We start from the raw sequence: 6,092 nt of genomic DNA on the forward strand, positions 1-6,092 counted from the left end.
TTGTATATGGTTCTAAATGACGTGTTCTTTCATAGAAGTGATGCAATTATACCCAGAATGAGCTCATATAATTAATGAATCATACAATAATAGAAAAACAGATTCCCCAAAAAAATCAGAAGAAAATGGATTTTTGTGGAGCTTTTTTACAATTTTTTTTTTCAAATTTTTGATAGGGTAATGTACTGTAGTGTATCGCATGTATTAGTGATAAGGGAGAATTTTATGAAGGGTTTTTGGCAAAATATCATAGAGCCAACAGGACATTTCGTAGAATTTTGTTAGTCACCTCTGACCAATTGATGTATTGAAACTGTTGACAACTTCTCATTTCCTATTCTATTGTCTACCTCATTTCTAAAAGACAGGCCCTCATGATCCATTTCATAATTTTCATAGAGAAAAGGTATAGCATTTACTTGAGGAAAGAAGAGGAGATGATTTATTTGGTAATGATGGAAAACAACTCTTCTAATTACACATGGTGCTATTGCCTTTCTGAAGTTCTTCGATATGGTTGGTGTCCTTCCCATGTCATATTTATGGTTTGTTGATGACATGATGCTTATTTCTTATATAATACTTCCAAGAGGCCACGGTTACTATTCAATGTGAAACTGAACTACCCTATTTGGTACCTAATCTGTACATGCCCCACGGCTGGTTTATCCAATCCATTGATCTTATGGCCCCTGCCAGGGATGAACCATGCCTAAAAATCTCTTCATTTGATCAAACTCTAACCATTCCATTGTTGGCATGTAAATATGCGGTTAAGAAAAAATGCACCAACAGTCTACATTCAACAGAGAAAAGTCAACATTTGATGGTTAGCATCTCCCAATTTGGGAGATTGTTTTTTAGCGTGGTTCATCCATGGCAGGTGACATCAGACCAATGGCTTGTATAAACTAACCATTAGCTCCACATGTCCCTATTCATATTGAATTGGAAACTCAGCCTCTAGCTACGAATGTTATTCATTAAGCTATTTCTTGTTGGCATCAGCATTTCTTTTGTTGCAAGTTGGTGCAAATAATGGATTATTCAGTTATAGTGTTTGATACGGCTCCAACTGGCCATACATTGCGGCTTCTGCAATTCCCCACAACATTAAAGAAGGGGCTGGACAAAATGATGAGCTTGAGAAATAGATTCAATGGCCTGTTGAATCAGGTATGTTAAGTTGTAGTTTTTCCGTTCTTCTTGACTCCCTTACTACAAGGATTTTTAGTTCACACTTGTGGGATCTATCGGTCATAATTAGTAGGTGATGCCCACATATGGATTCATAAGAAATTCAAATTGGTGCAAACAAATATTAGGGTAAACAAAGGATTATGTTATAATATTTGTGGAATATTGAATAAATTCGAAAATGTATTTAGGTACACTGAATATTTCATGTTTAGGATACCATTAGAACTGTTGTGTTATCCTGTCAATTAGCTAGTATGTGATTTCTATTAGGTGTTGGGGGTGGGGTGCAACTTGGGAGGATTGCATCGGGTTGAGGGTCAACCCGACCCAACATGAATTACAACCCGTGCCCTCAACCTGACCTCAAGAGGACTCGGCATGCAACCTGACCCAACATGAATTGCAACTTGAGGTGCCCAAGCCAAACCCAAACATAATTCCTCTTTACTCGACCCGACCTTAACCAAATCAACCCGACCCAAATTCATATGATCATACCCAACCTGATCCGAATTTGCTCAACCTAATTTCAAATCGGGTTGGTATTTTCCAACCCTAACAAGTACAAGTTCTGGTTGACCCAAACCCTAGTTGTAGCCCTATTAGATGCTTGATTAACTAATTTACATGTGAAACTATAACAATGCTCAGCACCAAATTGATATTGAATTGGTATTGGTTTTCAAGGAAAAGTGTTGATGACTGACAGGTGACTCAAATTTTTGGCATTCATGAGGAATTTGGCGAGGATGCAATGTTAGGAAAGCTTGAAGGCATGAGAGATGTGATTGAGCAAGTGAATAGGCAATTCAAGTATCCTATAAGATTTTGCTGCTTCAAAACACTGTTTCTGTTAATATATTGAACATGTCTCTTACATCCAAAATATCACCTTCTACCACTTTTATTTCTATTATTAGAGCTTCAACAAGACTTCTATATATTGTTTTCATGTTTTTTGCCCTGATTTTGAACTGCTGCTTGCTTTATGTAGGGGAAATGACCTCCCGATCAAATACACCACTAGCGCTGTAGATGAATCCATTGGGACTCTTGGACAGTCCAATCGATTGATCCGGACTATCCATTAGGTCAATAATGCATTTCATAAGCTATCATGCAAAAATCACACCAATTGGGTGATTTGGTCCAATTGGTGTGATTTGGTCCATCAGTAAGATGCCCCCCTTTTCGATAGCCATCCTTTTTACAAACCATCCATTTTTATTTTTATTTTTTTGCGAGCCATAGATTGGGTGGTTAGCATCATCTAATAGTAGTACTTCTGTAAAAATAATAAGCAATCCACGTGGTAGGGCCCTTTGAACTTCAAGACGATGATTGGACCTAATTTTTTCTCTGCTCGATGTTGACTGTCCATTTTTGTGCTATTAGTTGGATGATTAGGACCATCTGATCTGTGTGATTTTTATATCTGATCAATGTGATTTTTACAGCATGGTTTGCCAATAGTGGTATGAAACCAGTGGACCATCTGGATATATGATTGGTCGTTCAAAGTATCATTTAAAAGCTTTGGGGATGTTGTTAATTTCCCCATGAAAGTGGGTATGTCAGAAACCTTGATATAAGAAATGTACTATAACATTATTTCTTATTATTTATTACTGGGGTACCATGGTTTGTTGCTTCATCAATCAGTCACCCAACAAATGCTTCAAGGCGCATTGTTGGAAGTACCATCGCATCAGTGATTGTTAGTCTTCTTTCTTGTTGTTCACAACATAAGCCATTGAACATCATCATTTTTCCCAAGAATCGCCACTTGGAAAAGGATGTTCCTTTGACAAGACAAAACTCCTATGACAAAGCAAAAACTAATGAGATAAGGTCACAAGCAAGGGTGACAACAGATCATGAGCTTCTTGCAGTGGGTTTATGACTAAATTTTCAACAGATTCTAGAACTACCACTTGGTAAGGAAATCATTTTCCAAACCATGTATGTTTGTCTTCTGATTTTCCACCTCTATGACCCATTTTCCAAACCAATTAAGATGGGCCTTTTGAAATCTTTAGTTGTAGCATTCTTGTTTGGCTTCTGTACTAACAATTCGTGATTAAGGGTATAACTCAGGTGGGGTGGATTAGGTTGAGGCTCAACCAAGTCCAACCCAACCTCAAGAGGACCCAACATGAATTCCAACCCAAGGCTCCCAACCTCCTGACCAGACCCGACCCAAATAGAGAGTGCTTCACACTTTCCAGGGGCAGGTGGCAGAAAAGTCCACACTCAAGGAAAGGACTTAATGTACATTTATATGAGCATCAATGGCAAACCCACTTGTGCTATGGTGGATACGGGAGTGACTTGCAATTCTCTGATTGGGAGGCAAGGTGGCTCGGGTTGAAGCTTGTCAAAGATTCAAGCCGTATGAAAGCAGTAAACTCTGAGGCCCACCCCATTGCTAGGTTGGAAAAAGGTGACCTAACCTGACCCAAATTTGCACAACCCTAATCCAACCTTTAGGTTGGATTTTTCCAACCCTAACCCAACCTGATCTAAACTCAAGTCAGGTCCAACTCATGATGTAAGAGAGAAAGGGAGAGAGAAGGGGTGTTCAATCCCAGCAATATTAGCACCATCTTGGCTCTTGGAGAAGTTGTTTGTTCCATTTCTTTATGGGGAGTGAATTCCATTTGAGCTTTTTTAGCTCAGTTTGGTACCTTTTCCATTGTCTAGTGCCTGTCAAATAAAGTAATGGTGTTTTTTTGGGCTGCACTTGCATAGTCATCTTATATTCATCATTTAGTGAACATATTGACTTAAATAAAACCATTGTCCGTGACCTAATTTACAAGGAATAACTTGGTCTTTATTTGTATTGTTTATGACTAAAACACCATTGATGTTCTCAAACTATCTTACCTAATTGTACATGTGGTTTGCATTTATTAGTGCAAGGCATGATGGGGAATGTATTAAGTAATTATGATAACAGGCTTTCATGTCATGTGGTTGTACGGTCATGATTGCCATTGGGTATATAATGCATTTGTGGAACTATTTTAGGTTCTGTCTACAATATCATTTTCCAAATCCTTAGTTGGTCATATTTTTATTTTTTATTTTATTATTTTAAGACAGGATTTGACGACTTTGTCTGCATTTGCATTTCAGAACTCCTCTCTCTATGAAACGGAGAGGTTGGTGCAAGAACTTGCAAAGTTTGAGATCGACACTCACAATATCCTCGTTAATCAAGTACTTTTCGATGAAGAAGGTGCATTACATGTTCAAAACCCATACAAGGGGGTGCACCCATTCATGAAAGTTCATTTTAACGACTTTCCTTCCAAGTAATTTTCCCCCAATTTGGCATACCTAATTTTTGGGCTTGGTTTGTAATTGTTGTAGGCGTTGAGTCTAAGTTGCTGAAAGCATGAATGCGGATGCAACAGAAATATATCGATCAGTTCTACATGTTGAACGAGGACTTCCACATCACTAAGTTGCCCTTGCTTCCGCAAGAGATTAGCTTTAGAACATCCCTGTAGCTCCTTTTTTTTCCTTTGAAGAATTATAATTATATGATCCTTAACTGTAGGAATTGCGTATTATCCTCAGGGTTTCGACTTGACCGGGGTCATGGTTCAGTTATCCAATGGGCCATGCCCCAATAATCTCTCTGATTGGAAGATCTCATCTGTCCAATCCATTTGGCCTCTTTTAAAGTCAACTGTGGACCATCGTTGTATTACTTAGCCATGTAATGTCGGCCTCCAATCAGATTGCGACTGTCCATTAAGGAGATCCTTGGGCCATACTCCATCCACTATTCACCAATCAGATTATCTAGATCACCTTAACATGGGGCCTACTCTTACAAACTGCAGACCGAAGGATAAAATACATATCAATATGACAAGGATCATAAAATTGATCTTTTTTTCATTTCTCTTCGACAAACAACAACATGTGCCTGTTCCATTAATGAAAAGTGTGGTTTCCACGGGCGTGTGGAGTTGAAGCTTTCAAAGGATTTTCTGATAAATTTCTATCACCATTTAATCCCTCTACTACCGAAGAGACAGTAGAGGATCTGGAGTAAAGGGTATCCTTGGTACGGTTGTTATTTCTTCCAACTTCCATGGTAAGAAACATTTGGAGGCTTACATTATAAGTTTGCATCTATCCATAGTATATTCATGGATTGACTGCTCGGGGAGTTCACTACTTACATCGACCTGGACCGATACTTCAGGATGTTGGGTTTTTAATCCTTCTAGTTTGTGATTCTGTTGCTGGCTCTGTTTGGTCAATATGTGCATTCATCAACTCCATGACAAGACAACTTTCATTGATCATTGATTGAATCGTATTGATTTTCTTACGCTAATGTTGTTTTAGGAGCTAGGGCAAGAGAAATCTTACATCAGTGAGACTCTATTCACCTTCATCTTTGTCTCCTTTGTCTTGGTGAGGATCTTCTTGAAACTTATCATTCTTATCTATTGGTTTACTGCATTACTGGGCTTATATTGTTGTACTATTGTGAAACTAGTGTATAGACTTCCAGCCCATAATGACTAATGATTATTTAATGAATATGTGTACTGGATGCATCCTCATTAATATTGAAGAGCTCCTGCATGCATGCATATGTACCTATATTAGCTGAACGCTCCGAAATAGGTCTAGCTCCCATATTTGAAACTTTAATTCTCTGCATGAATGCTGTGCCCGATGCTATACCCTTGTTACATACATTCTTAGATGGGCATTGATTCATAAGATGTTTCACCCCCATCCATAGCACAAATGAGAGTTGCTTATTTGATGTCTCCTGAATGTGAAAAAAGCGACTACTTGTGTGTGTGTGTGTGCGCGCGTGTGTGTGAGAATCTCAAGTCCAACTACTTGGACTAGAA

At 38.5% G+C, this 6,092-nt stretch overlaps 1 pseudogene; it reads left to right on the plus strand.

Annotated features, from left to right (window-relative positions):
• Positions 1-876: 876 nt before the first annotated feature.
• LOC131247031 (ATPase GET3A-like) lies at positions 877-5,344 on the plus strand (annotated as a pseudogene).
• Positions 5,345-6,092: the final 748 nt, after the last annotated feature.

This window comes from Magnolia sinica, chromosome 1 (genome assembly GCF_029962835.1).
Source record: "Magnolia sinica isolate HGM2019 chromosome 1, MsV1, whole genome shotgun sequence".
In the NCBI taxonomy this organism is placed as follows: Eukaryota; Viridiplantae; Streptophyta; class Magnoliopsida; order Magnoliales; family Magnoliaceae; genus Magnolia; species Magnolia sinica.